This window comes from Staurois parvus, unplaced genomic scaffold (genome assembly GCF_062004578.1).
Source record: "Staurois parvus isolate SC_StPar_1 unplaced genomic scaffold, SC_StPar_1.0 ptg000988l, whole genome shotgun sequence".
NCBI classification, from domain to species: domain Eukaryota; kingdom Metazoa; phylum Chordata; class Amphibia; order Anura; family Ranidae; genus Staurois; species Staurois parvus.
The window spans coordinates 430,359-445,259 of record NW_028318784.1 but is presented as its reverse complement, the minus strand read 5'-3'; the positions used below and the strand labels follow the sequence as shown (position 1 = coordinate 445,259).

Genomic DNA, 14,901 nt, shown 5'->3' with positions numbered 1-14,901 from the left:
GGGGAGAAAAGTGCAAGATGAAGCTGGGTTATGCTCCAGTGCAGAAATGGGGCAGGATCTGACTTGCTGCAAATTTTAATACATACTACCTGTACAACTGTTCAGGTCAGAAGGAAAGGCTAGAGTTCAGCTTTTACCATAGCAATAATGCTAACCATAATGCTAACCCTAGGCCTTTGTTTATCAAAAAAATCCACCTATCACCTATGTCAGTGGGGATAAGGCGATCACAAGGCTTTGCTGATATACGTAGCAACAGGGTCTTCTATGGCTTTGTTTATAAACAAAGCCACTACACACAGCAAGAGCTCCCACTACATTGTCTACAAAGTACATAAGGACAGGAAATGTCTTTATGCTGTTTTCAGAGCTGTTATAGTGATCACATGACTTTGTTTCACATAGTGTCATGGTCTGATAAGGATTTTTTTTTATAAACAAAGCCATGTAACACATAGACAAAATACTTTTTTTACATGCTGATTTTGCATAGCAATGCTGGATGACATTAATGGGTAATTTTGATGAAATTTCAACAAACACAAAATCATTGTTACATCTTAAAGGAGGTTTATGTGCATTTGTATTGTTTATGTGTTTACATTGAAGGTTATATTCTAACATCTCCACCACAATCATGCAAACTCCTACATCTTCTTCAAGGCCTTTTTCGATATAAGCCAATTCATATTTTATTTATTGAGTTCTGGGAATAACTGTCCCCTGAGGATACCTACAGAAACACAAGGAGAATGATGATACATTACATATTATTATCAATATTATTCAGATTATGATTATTATTATGCTCACCTCTTGCAATGTTCCTGTTGTCAGTTAATGCTGATTCAGTCTGAAAATGGTAGAGTAAGTTTAGATGTTTTTTTTTTTACATAACTATTAAACAGAGCTTTGCTTGATGTAAACCATCTACTCAACATGCAATAATCATTTACAGACTTTTATGCATATTATACACTCACTAGCCACAGGGATGGTGCTTCCATTAGGCAAACTAGGCAGCTGCTTAGGACACACTGCCACTTAGGGGCACCTGGGCACAGCACAGACCGGAACTCTCTATCTGTGTGATGCCGCCACATTATGAATGACCCTCCAGCTGAGAGGAGGGGTGGCAGAGGGAAGAAAGAAAGGACAGAGGAAGATGCCATTGTAGCAGCTGAGCTGCCGCTCCTTCCAATGTTCCTCTCAGACTAAGTCCCTTACTGCAAACTGGCTGGCGGCTGCTGATCACTGTGGAGTTCCAGCCCTTCTCTTCCCATTCATCAGCGGAGGAAGGTAATGTCTGATGTCTTGTGTCTGTGTGAGTGTGACTCGGCTGGTCATTCATCACATGTGCAATGTGTCAGTGAGTGATGACATCATCACAATCCCAAAGCCTGCTCTTCTAGTGCCTGCTGGGCCTGCTGATCTGTGTCAGTGTTGGTGGTGTGTTGCGTCCGATCTGTCACTGTGTAGGATAGCTCAGTTCAGGTGTTCTCTGTGTGTGTTTTGCCTGGGCTGTCTGCTGTCACAGAGTTTTATCTCCCCCCATTGCCTAGGGAATTGCAGGCGGGGATCTGTTAGGGTGTGGATCCATCATCCTCCACTCACTGCAGCTGTGACCCTGCCACTGCCAGCCACAGATACAGTCTGTCCGTGACACAGTTTTTGTCTTTAATAATCATGCTGGTGGCATCTTATGGCACTTATTTTTGCAAAGTAAAAGAAATGTAGCAGTTTCATGTTTTGTTGATTTAATATTTTCTGCCATTTTTAAAATGTGTTTTTATTTATCTTTTTTTTTGAGGGGGCGCAAGTATCTGGTCTTGCCCAGGGTGCAAAATAGTCTAGCACCAGCCACTTTATTAGGTATACCTGTTCAATTGCTTGGTAACACAAATTGCTAATCAGCCAATCACAAGGCAGCAACTCAATGCATTAAGGCATCTAGACATGGTGAAGACGACTTGCTGACATTCAAACCGAGCATTGGGAGGGGAATGGGGAAGAGAGGGGATTTAAGTGACTTTGAATGTGGCATGGTTGTTGGTGCCAGACAGGCTGGTCTGAGTATTTAAACAACTGATGATCTACTGAGATTTTAACTCACAACCATCTCTAGGAAAATTGAGACTCATCAGGCCAGGCAACATTTTTCCAATCTTCTGTCCAATTTTGGTGGGACTGTGTGAATTGTAGCCTCCGTATCCTGTTCTTAGCTGACAGGAGTGGCACCAGGTGTGGTCTTCTGCTGCTGTAGCCCATCTGCTTCAAGGTTCGACGTGTTGTGCAATCAGAAGGCATTCTGCATACCTTGGTTGTAACGAGTGGGTTTTTGAGTTACTGTTGCCTTTCTATCATCTCGAATCAGTCTTCCCATTCTCCTCTGATCTCTGACATCAACAATTGATTTTCCTGCATACAACTGCTGCTCACTGGATATTTTCTCTTTTTTGGAGCATTCTCTGTAAACCCTGAGATGGTTGTGCGTGAAAATCCCAGAAGATTAGCAGTTTTTGAAATACTCAGCCCAATCTGTCTGGTACTAACAACCATGCCATGTTCAAAGTTACTTTAATCCCCTTTCTTCCCCATTCTAATGCTCAGTTTGAACTTCAGCAAGTTACCTTCACCACGTCTAGATGCCTAAATGCATTGAGTTGCTGCCATGTGATTGGCTGATTAGCAATTTATGTTACCAAGCAATTGAAGTGTACCTAATAAAGTGGCTGGTGAGAGTATATTTACATGGGTGCAGCCATATTTACACATTACATACTCCAGCTCTGCTATCTGCTTTACAGTTGTTTTTACTGCTCCATTGCACAATTCAAGTTGAGGGATTGATTTACTAATGTAAAGGTTCAGATAGAATAGTGAAGCTGTGTTCACTCTAAATACCAAGTCACATGCAGGGCAATTCAAGATAATAGGATTTTACATGACTGGACGATTAAAGTCAACTTAATTTTAGACAGAGAAGGTAGCGCTGCTCCAGGTAGGATTACCACTCCCACACTCCACAATCCTTCAGCGTGTGTGCTGATCCAGTTTTGATTAAGAGCTGAGGTTAGCGTGATACACGTGAACCTCCCCCCCACTGGCATACAGTATGGTGTTTTTAAGTTGCTTTTCAATAAAGTGGATATGTGCTTTATCCCCTTGGTGCCGTCGTCTCCCGACCCTTTAAGGGTTGCAGAAGCCAGGAGGCGGGGCGGGGTTTTAGGGTCATGTGACCACCATGATTCGCCATCACGGCGGTTACATGATCGAGAAAAGTCCCAATAGAAAGAGGAGAGGTGAGTACCGGACGTGTGCTGGGAGCGTGCAGAGATTAATGTAGTCTCCCGGACTTTCTGCCCTTACCAGTTGGCCAATTTAAAATCTATGCACTCCCTAGGTGGTTAGCATCTTATCTCAACAGATGTTAAAAGAGAGTTAGGGACTCATTTCACTAAGACACTGAGAGAGTTCACTCTAGTGCCTAATCTAGAATTCTCTAAATTTACAACAGTAAGCAAAAATATGGAAGTGCAATCTTTTAAAAACATGATAATCACATTAAACATTACTTTACATTAAACTCTGAAATAATAACTTAAATAATTATTAACACAAACCTCTCTTGCTGCCCAGACAGCTGTCATCCACTATCATGAAGAGAAGCGCAAAGAATCTTCAAGAACCGACAATTCCAGAAACTGGTCTCCGACTATGCTATGTGGTTTGATCTGCAAGCCCCTGCATCACTACTTTGTCCTATAGGGGCTGACAGAAGGAACCACTGCTTGCAGTGGAGGAACAGGTATTCTAAACTTCAGAAATTGTTGGATTGTGAAGATTCCTGGGGGATCAACTTTTCTTCATTGCAGCATAGATTGGTGGAGTGGACAGTAGGGGAGATGATGACTACCGTCATTGCAGGACCAGTCCTCCTGTACAGGGCTCAGGCCTGCAGGGGGGCCCAGGCAGCTGGGTGAATCAGATGTGGGCAGAAGGGTGAACGGGGAAATTACTGGAACCAGTCCTCTGTATGGCTCTCTGCAGCAGCTGAAAGCTGGGTTCTTCTCCTCTCCCAGTACCAATCACTCACTATATTAATTTATAATTGAAGCATAGTAAACTGGGTTTTTTTTGTGGGGATGGGGAGGGCCCTGTTAGGTTGGCTGTATGGGGCCATGTCAGGTTGGATGTAAGGGGCCTCGTGGTTTCTAACAGCAGCCCTGGTAGGGTGTAGTATAGGCTACATATTGCTTCTACCATTGTTACATAACATACAGAGTACATAGACCATTTCACATTAGGGCCTCTTTCACACAGGCTTTGCGATAATCATTTTTTGACCTGTGATTAGTCAGATAAGAATGGACTGCAATGTATCCCTATAGGCCTTCAGATGCAAGCAGATGTGCATCTGTGTACATCAGTCCATTCAGGTTTCTCAGACTGAGCACAATAAGCTTGCATTCAAGTCTGCTTTTACTGATCTGACTGGATGTGGGCGAATGTACGTCCTTTTACACCTGGCCACTCATAAGAACTACATGTGTAGCCACCCTTCCCTAAGCAGGAGTGACCGTTTAAAATTATTGTTGATTGGCTGAAATCAGCCTAAGCTAAAACGGTTTAGTTTTCACTTGGTCTCCCCTAAGCCCAGTGTTATTGTTTGCCTTTGTCTGCTCCTGGGAAGTGTCCATGGCATTAGAGCACATGAACCCAATAATGTTGGCTTATGAATATTTATGTCCCCCGGGCCAACCACTAGAAGGCTTATTGCCAGTGGTGCAGGCTGGGAGAGGACTTAAATATGTGGGTGTTATCTTACTTTTGAAGCTCTCTCCCACCTGGGGTCCTGCCTGAGGGAGGGTGTACTTTGGATGTCTCATCCTCCTACACTAGCTGCTTACGGAGGGCAGGACAACCATGTGCTCATGAAACAAGACCAGAGTCTAGGTCTAAGCTCATACTTTTTACTTGTGAAAGCTGAGGGTATGTAGTTTTGTCTAAGCACCAGAGTCTGCTGTGACCTCAAGGGTGTCTTCTACCCTAACCTTATCTCGCTCAGAGTTCAAAAAAACTCTCTGCCAGTAAAAGATCAATGGTGTTGAAATCAATCAATTGGTCACCACTGGTGGGACAGTAAGTGCACTGAGGCAGCTATGGAATTGTTTATCCCTTGACAGTATAGGAGGGCCCAAACAAACTCCTTCAGTGGTGAGTGCTACACATCTCCATCACAAGGCTGGGGAAAAAATGGAAAAGACATGGCTGTCACATATGTGACATCTGTTTCAGTTCTGATCCAAGTCTTGGATGCCCTGCCGTAATGGAATAGAGGGCACCCATGTGATATTAACCTCCTTGCTCCTCCACGACCTTTAAGGGGTTTTATATGCTGGGAAGCAGGACGGAGTGGGGTTTGTGATCATGTGACCACAATGATTAGCTGTCACAGCGGTCACATGATTGGAAAGCTCTTGATCACAGGTAGAGATCAGGAGCCTTCTGCTAACTACCGGTAGTTGTGCTGGGAGCATGCACAGTGCAAGCTCTCAACACAGTTCTGTTTTTTGTGGGTATACATATATGCAGCCTCTTGGCGTTAAGGCCCACCCGCCGAGAGGCCGCATATATGCGTGCAGCCGATGGCAAGAAGTTAATAAACAATTCATATCATTCCCTGCTCCACTGATTTATTAAATGTAATCTTTATACCACTCACACAAACTATGAACTGTGAGTAAGAGCATAGGTAGCTTGCACATACTGTTTTGCCAGTTAAGGTACTATTTATCCTGCCACTAACTCCCCCAACCGAATTCCCACTTACCTGTTATGATGGGTTATATTCAAAAAACACACTCGCCTGCCCAGCAGATACAGCATTGTCCTGCAAAAATCTGCTGTTCACGTGTCTGTGCCATCTTCGTCATCCTCAGCCAGTTTTTTCTTCTGGTTTCAGACAGTCCAGCTCCCTGGTTGTTCTGTGAACGGGCTTTCATGGCCTCCTGGGCTTCAGGAGCAGGACATGTCATTCTGACCTAGGCCAGAATGGCAGCAGGAGTGGGGCAGTCAGAAAAAAACCCAAAACAAAAACAAAAGCACCCAAAAAAAACTATTATTACTGTGGGGAGAAAAGAGGCAGCGGCATAGAGGCAAACTTTTTTTTGCAGATTGAAGTTCTGCTATAAGTCTGGGCCAGTAATTATGATCAGGTACTTTTTAATTTTACATATATAATGAACAAGGAAAGTCCATTTCTGTTAGAGGTATTTTATTATTAAACTTATTTTACTTTCTTAATCACATATTTGTTTTCCCCCTTTTTTGATTCCGAGAAGAGATGGAAATGGTGGGAATTTACAGAAACTAGCTGTAACAGGCGTGAGTCATTCTTATCTCTTATATAAAAGGGTCGCCTGCATTTTGGGGCTGACTTTTGGTGATCTGACAGAGGCGAGAGAGCAGGGCGATGATGGTAAAACACGTTTGGATGATTTGTTTCTGCAGTGGTGTGTCAGCGACAGAGGAGGAAGTACAGGAAATGTGTGGTGTGCTCTTAAGGGGGAACCATATACTGTTCAGCCCGATGCTTGGATACAACACAGCAAAACTAGGCAAGTACCATCTTCTTATATGAATGAAGATCTTCTTCAGCTTTACAGGAAATGTGGTTAGCTGTCTTAAAAGGAGGTTAGACTTTTTCTGTTCTATAATGAAACATGCTTTATAATTGACAAGGCACATGTTGGGTATGGAGGTGACCTACAAGCAACTTCAGTAAAACATTGACAAAAATTGATTATGAGTGGCTTTTTGAGAACTGATGGATTATCAGAGTACTTTGTATGATGATTGGTCTTGCTTCCAGCCTCAGTGCTGGTTAAATCTAGAATAATGGGGAGCATTTTCTTGATGCATAATTGAAAGCATATCTAAACCCAAAAACAAAAATGTAATGTATTACAGCTTACAGTTCCCTAGATGTAGTGGCCGGCCGTAATAGCTTTTTTTTTTTGCATAAATGTTTTTTTTTCTTACATTTTTCAACATACAAAAAAACTAAAGGCTTTAGGAGAAGTGTCTCTCTTTTAAAGAAATCATTAAGTACATATAGTAGGTACATCATGTCACAGTAGCAAGCAACAGGCTAAATTCCCTGGGATAGAGAGCCAGGGAGAGGGGACACCCAACAAGGGTGATCTAATGCCTGAAAGCCCAGACTTGTGGAATGTAGGACAATATTCTAAAGCAGGGGTCTCCAGACTTTAGGAGGGTCAGACTGGGGCCAGTGAGAGTAGAAAATGCCCTAGCATTAGTTGGAGTAGACAACGTCTCAGACTTGGTGGTAAGTAGAAGGAAGAATAATGCCCCATTATTGGTATCGTGGGAAGAATACTGCCCCATCACTGGTATCGGTGGAAGGAACAGTGCCCCATCATTGGTATCAGTGGGAGAAACCATGCCTCCCCATTGGTGTCAGTGCAAGGAATAGTGTCTTATATCAATGGGAGGAATAGTGTCTCATATCAGTAGGAGTAACAGAGCCACATATCAGTGGTAGGAACAGTGCCCCACGGGCCGGATAAAGGCATAACTGCAGTTTGGAGGCCACTGTTCCAGAGGGTAAGGGCCTCCCCATAAATTAAAAGGGGATCCCCTCCTCCATGGCTCCCTGGCCAGATATTTCAAGCTACACCAGACATAGAAATTATTTCAACCACAATACATTCTAACTTCTCTAGATGTTCCTGAAATGCACCTGAGGAAAAAATAGTAGTTTAGCTTTTATTTTATTTTTTTTTATTATTTTGATTTGATGATCCAGCCAGTAAAACACTTGTTGTCTTTTGGTACCTGCCTCATCATTTAAGTTCTCCATTATATCTATAGAAGAACAACGTAATCACCTTTGAACAGCAACATTGTCATAGCTACACTTGAAGACTTATAGCTTTTCTAAGAGGTGATTAACAATCATGTATGCATAGAAATTGATCTGAATTTAGTCTACAATTCTCCCCATTGGATGAACAGCTCCAATGCCTTCAGTCACCTCACAGGTCCTCTAAATATGAATGCACATGGCTCCCTCCTACCTGCTGGGAAAATTTACCCAAATGATTAACACTGGTGACCATGGTCCCTGGTGCAGAAAGCGATGGGAAATAGAAAATCATTTAAATTTTTGATTAGTCTCAAGAACAGAATGTGAGGTGAACTTTTCCATAGGGAGACCTGTTCTGAGGACAACTGTCCAAGAGGGATTGTCCCCTCAGTTTGTTGAGATCTCTTCTTACTTCCTGCAGTGTCTTTGTGACAGTAAGTGAAGGAAAATCTGTCAGATGGCACATGGGCAAAAACATGGGCCTTAACTATTGCTTATGCTTTCCAAAACTAAAAAAAAAAAAAAAGTTTGTGCATACATTTTAAGCAAATAAAAGTGAAAAGGAAACAGTGCAGTTTATAGCGCCACACATTTTATTGTCATCTTGCTGTTATTTGTATTTATAACAGGTTATATTTTTAAAAGAAGATTGTGGCCTAAACCTGCTTGTGCAAGGTCTCTGTCTGAAAAAGTATTTTTATAGAGAGTTTTCGCTAGGGAAATGTTGAGTCTGAAATTGTTGTCTTTGTGCTCTGCAATGCCCCCCAAATAGATCATCGCAGACCAGTAAAAAAAAATGCATTTGCATTAAATAACCTAATTATATAGAAAAAAAAACACCAAATAATCACAGCATCCTATTAAAATCAACGAGCTAAAAAGAAGAGCTGCAATTCCTCATGGTGGGACTGAATTGGAGCATGGTGTTAATGTACTGCCCATTATTTTTTTTATTTTTAAGTCCGCAAACGTGCAAACTAAAACGAAAAACCCGTAAGTGATCACAAAAAAAGTGCAAGTGCGAACACCACACGAAAAAGTGCACTTAAGGGTGTGCTTTTGTCCTACTCCTAAAGGGGCTGGACCACTACCCTGATCCCCCGGGGCACAAAGCTCCTGACAGGGACAAGGTTCCCATTTGGTCCTCCTGGCCAAAAGGCCTGGTGGACCACCGTTCCTTGTGTCCAGCCGAAGCCAGACACCCAGTACTTGGTCAGGGGGCTCTCCCGAAGAGAAAACCCCCTAGGGATCAGGGGAGGAAGGAACCAAAAGGCCACACATCCTCCCCCTAGACTTCAGGGAAGGCCCGAGGACCCACACCCTCCATCCTGTGAAAAACACACACAAAAGGAAGAAAAAGTGACAAAACGTGGGAGTGAATAAATTAAATAAATAAAAAATAAAAAAAGTGGTACCGTGCCAAATTGTGCACAGACCTTACTGCCCATTGGTCAACTAAAATTGCCCATGTGTTTCAATAGAGGCAACTAATCGTTAGCGACTCTTTTAGGCTCCAAGCCTAAGGCCTTGTTCCCACTAAGTGTGAGCATAGCATAGTATATATTTTAATTGTTTTTTTCATGTGTGTTTATGCATTTTTTTACACATTTTTATGCACATTTATATGTGTAACACAGGAACAGAATTGCACATTTTTGGCATCAAAGACTTTTTACCCGCTTCCCAATCACCCTATAGCAGATATACTGCTACAGGGTGGAACGGGTATTCAAAATCACGTATATATACGTGATTTTGCATTTCCAGGTAGGGGGGCATGCGCAAACCGCTCACGCGCCCCTACCCGGGCCGCTGCTCGCGGCAGCGGCTGTCAGGCACCGGGTCCCGGCCGGTGATTACTCGCCAGCACCCAGTGATTGCCGAGCATCTCCGATGGGGAGGAGAACTGCATGTAAACAATACAGATCTCCTCCCTGTCAGCTTGGGCACACTGCTTTGGATGGCTGTTCACAGCACAGGCATTCAAAGCAGTGTGATTACACTGAAGCACACACACAGTGCTTACTGTGAAACAGCACACAGCACACAGTTAACCCTTTGATCACCCCTCATGTTAACCCCTTCCTGCCCAGTGCCATTAGTACAGTGTAAGTGCTTTTTTCTAGCACTGTATTGGTGCCACAGTCCCGCTATAAGTCTATTACTAGTAAAAATAAATAATAAAAATTCCAGTATATATACTGCCATTTGTAAAAGCTATAACTTTCACGTAAACTAATTAATTCACACGTACTGGGATTTTTTTTTTAGTAAAGACGCATAGCAGAATACATTTTGCCCTAAATTTTTGACGATATTTGATTTTTTTTTTAAATTTTACTGGACATGTTTAATAGCAAAAAGTCAAAAATATTGTTTTTTTCCTCAAAACTGACGGACTTTTTTTTTATAGCGCAAAAAATAAAATGCCATCGAAAGAAAGCTCAAGTCGTGGGAAGAAAAAGGAAATAAATTTAATTTGGGTGCAGCATTGCATGACCGCTCAGTTATCAGCTAAAGTAATGCAGCGCCGTAATACAAAAAATGGCCTGGTCAGGAAGGGGGGTAAATCCTCAGGAGGGCAAGTGGTTAATGATAGCACCTAAGAACACATTCATTTTTAAGGTGCTTCCAAAAAAGTAAAACTAAAAGAAAAATGTTTTTTTTTAGTTTGGACAGCATTTTTTGCTATCTGTGTTCCACTGGGGATATTTCCCTTCACTTTCCCTTCACTTCCTAGCCAAAACAGGAAGTGAGAATAAATCTCTCCAAAGTAATGGAATCCTTGGTTCTCACCAGAACTAGTGTCCTCATTGGCAGATTTCCCCTCTATTTCTGTTCCGGTGACAACCCAAAATTTGTGATTTTCTTTCACGCTCACTCCCAGTGATAATGGTGAACAGGAAAAATAGAGAGGGTGAATTTCCCCAATGGGGGTACAGACAGCAATTAAAACCTAACAGGTGTTCTAATTCATCTCCACTATAGCCAAAACTAAAAAAAAGGTTAGATTTTAAAGTTTATGGAGCTTCACAGGAAAGGCTAGGAGTAACACAGCACTCAGGTGTGAACAGGCCTTCAGCTCCAGTGTTGTCACGCCTTTGAAATCAGCCATGAAATGCTCAGGTGTGAATGAGGCCTAAAGGTTTATCTGAATAAAGTGAGGGGAAAGTCACCAAGACCACTGCAAGCTCACCGACAATGAGATTTCCCATTTTGGTCATGAAAGTAGCAAAAAATAAATGTATTCAATTTGTTTTTGTAGCCAATATGTTCTCACAATACATTTTCTATGAAACAGTTGTACAATGTTAGCATTGTTCATCTTCTGCCAACAGCCATTTGCAGACAAAAAACCTGATATATATATATGTACTATGTCTCTAAGGTTCTCCAAAACTAGAGACACCTCGGAGTATTCATTACTGATGATAGGTGCTAAACACAGACACTTACTAATGTGTGAACAGATGGGCTGACTGCAAATAAAGTTAGCTGTGTCAAAATAATTAACTAATACTGTAAATAGAAATAGCACCATTTACCTCAGAAACGGCTTTATTAATTAGAAGATGAAGCAAGTTCATTATAAATGGTAGATAATAGGAAATTGGCCTCATGCCAATGATGTCACGCTTTTCTTGGGAACAGATATCGAGAGGTCGACTGTCCCATATAATAGAGCAAATTACAAAATGGACACGTTTTTTGTATGTTCAAGGGGATAACGTATAGAATATATAAACATATGTAAGAAATGTTAAAGTAAAACTAAAGGTAATATTTTTTTTTCCATTTTGTAAAGTAAGGAAGGGTTATGACCCATATCATTTTTTTGCCATCTGTGAGATTTCCTTTCACTTCCTGTCCTATAGCAAAAACAGGAAGTGAGAGTAAATATCTCCAAAATGAGAGAATCCCTGGTTGTCACTATGGCCACCGGTACTAGTGTCCTCATTGGAAAATTCCCCTCTATTCCTGGTTATTGTGGCAACCCAAAATGTGGGATTTTTCTTTCAATTTCAGCTGTAAAGGTAAACAGGACACAGAGAGTGACTCTTCCTAATGGGGGTACAGATGACAGTAAAAACCTGAAGGGGGCTCTAATCCCTCTCCACTCTATCCAAAAGTAGAAAAAAGTTTTACCTTTAGTTATACTTTGAAGAAAGTAAAAAGCCGCTCAAAGCAAGTCAAACAAATGACAAATGCAAACAAATGCGAGAGCATGTGATAGAAAGGAATGGGGATGGCTTTTTGCCATGATCAGTGGTGGAGGGAGATTAACTTTCACTGTTATGACCACTAGTGCTGGAAGAGAGAAAAAGAGGATTGGGGGGAGGGGGTTAACTTTTACTGCCATGACTGGGGGGGGGGGGATAATTTTTAGTGGAGGAAATAATGTTCACTGCTATGACTACTAGCGCATGAAGGGGTCATAAGGGTAATTTCACTGCTACTACTGGTGGTGGTGGTGGGGAGGTGTTAATTTTCAATGCTGTGACCAATGGGTTGTTAACTTTCACTACTATGACATCACTACTGCATGAATGGGAGATTAACTTTCAGTGCCATGACCATGGGGGGGGGGGTAACTTTCACTGCTATATGACCACTAGTGCATAAAGGGGGATTGTGAGGTTAACTTTCATTGCCATGACAGGAGGGATTAACTTTGAGTGCCATGGCCAATGGGAAGCTTAACTTTCACTGCTATGACCACTAGAGCATGAAGGAGGATGGGGAGGAGTTAACTTTCACTACTATGACCGCCAATGCAAGAAGGGGGGATGGGGGGCAACTTTCTATTCTGTCCAGCAAAGGATGGGGGTTAAATTTCACTGCCACTGACCACCAATGTAACGGTGTGGGGGTAATAGTACTGACGACAATGGTATAGGTTATTATTTTGTCCACTTTTACCAATGTTGGGAGTTATTATTGCATCCACTGACACCAATGCAGGGCTTATTATTATGTCCACTGACACCAATGTTGATGTTATTATTGCTTCCACTGTCACCAATGTTGGAGTTATTATTGCTTCCACTGTCACCAATGTTGGAGTTATTATTGCATCCACTGTCACCAATGTTGGGGTTATTATTGCGTCCGCTGACACCAGTGTTAGGATTATTATTGCGTCCACTGTCACCAATGTTGGGGTTATTATTGCATCCGCTGACACCAGTGTTAGGATTATTATTGCGTCCACTGTCACCAATGTTGGGGTTATTATTGCATCCGCTGACACCAGTGTTAGGATTATTATTGCGTCCACTGTCACCAATGTTGGGGTTATTATTGCATCCGCTGACACCAGTGTTAGGATTATTATTGCGTCCACTGACACCAATGTTGGGGTTATTATTGCGTTCACTGACTGCAATGCTTATTATTGAGTTAATATTGCGTCAAGAGTGCAAAATTAAAATTGCAACAACTGTCTTTTTTATGCTACAGGGCCTCTGCTTTCAATTTTACAGCCAAATATGCAGATATTAACATGTATGCAAATACTGAAAAAAATGCTGTAATGGGGACCGGTTTAAACCACATGGAAGGTAATGCTGTACGTGTATTAGATACATAGATTTAAAGCTGAAGAAGTGAATCCATCCTGACTATAAACATATATAATAACTAATAAAACAGAGCTTATTCTTAGTGCAGCCATTACCTAATAAAAAATCAGAAGACATATTTCAGAGTGCTGACTAACAAACTGAAATCAGATTGGTTGATGTCACTCATTAGAAGACGATCATTTTTGTTCTGCTTCATTTAAAGAATGGAATGTCCTGATGTATACGTCACTTAGACAATTGCTGACTTGCTTCCCTCTCTCTTACATTTCTTTTAATGATCATCAACCAGTGGGCTGCTTGGAGTTTCCAGTCTCTGTTATAAGAAATCGATCGCTATCATTAGCCAAGAAACTTTTTGTAAAGTATGAAACATTGCTACAAAATTCCCCTGGCTGTCATTTGCATAGCCAGATAGCTGGAGTGTAGGAGTGAGAGCGCTGAATATTTCCCCCTTACCTGCTTTTACAGCCTAGTTTTCTCGCCCCAAGAAGCATGCCTGACGTAATGGAAGTGAGCAAGCCGATGGTCTTAAAGGACAGTTATAAAGTTCAGAGAGAGGAAGTGTGAGCAACACGTAGCACTTCCTCTTCATCACTATGTAAGAAATCTATGGAAGAACACAAACAATTCTGTCATACTGCTGCTGTTTATTTAAAGGAACATGCCGGCCATAACTGTAACTGAAGCATTAAACTTTAACCAGGGAAAATAATCCATGTTTAGGACTTAAAGCTGAACTCTAAGCACAAAAACTTTCATTTGAATATATTCCTCAATAGCCACAAAGGATATAGAAGACCAGTCACCCTGCACAAGAAGAGAGAGCAGCTGTGGCCGGTCTTTAATACAGGAAGCTCCTGCACAGAGAAGAAGTTTCACACTGGATTACTGCAAAGATCTGGAAGAAACAGGCAAAGCGCACCACAATTCAAGGAAGAATATACACTCTCCAGCCACTTTATTAGGTACACCTTGCTAGTGCCAAGAAAATCTCCCCCACACCATTACACCACCACCAGCCTGAACCATTGATACAAGGCAGGATGGATCCATGCTTTCATGTTGTTTATGCCAAATTCTGACCCTACAATCTGATTGTCGCTGCAACCAGTCTGCCCATTCTCCTCTGACCCCTGACATAAACAAGGTATTTTTGTCCACACAACTGCCGCTCACTGGATACTTTCTCATTTTCGGACCATTCTCTTTAAAGTCTAGAGATGGTTGTGCATGAAAATCCCAGTAGATCAGCAGTTTTTGACATACTCAGAGCAGCCCATCTGGCACCAACAACCATGCCACGTTCAAAGTCACTTAACTCCCCTTTCTTCCCCATTCTGATGCTCGGTTTGAAATTTAGCAAGTAATCTTCACCGCATCTACATGCCTAAATGCATTTTGTTGCTGCCATGTGATTGGCTGATT

At 41.9% G+C, this 14,901-nt stretch overlaps 1 long non-coding RNA gene across 2 annotated transcripts; it reads right to left on the bottom strand.

Annotated features, from left to right (window-relative positions):
* Positions 1 to 550: 550 nt before the first annotated feature.
* LOC149441401 (uncharacterized) lies at positions 551 to 14,074 on the bottom strand. Of its 2 annotated transcripts, XR_016307377.1 has the most exons (4): positions 13,933 to 14,072; positions 13,569 to 13,789; positions 814 to 853; positions 551 to 733 (listed from the first exon to the last, which is right to left on the bottom strand). It is a non-coding gene; the product is annotated as an uncharacterized LOC149441401 (long non-coding RNA). The 2 variants fall into 2 exon arrangements; XR_016307376.1 differs by lacking the exon at positions 13,569 to 13,789 and having other exon boundaries at positions 13,933 to 14,074.
* Positions 14,075 to 14,901: the final 827 nt, after the last annotated feature.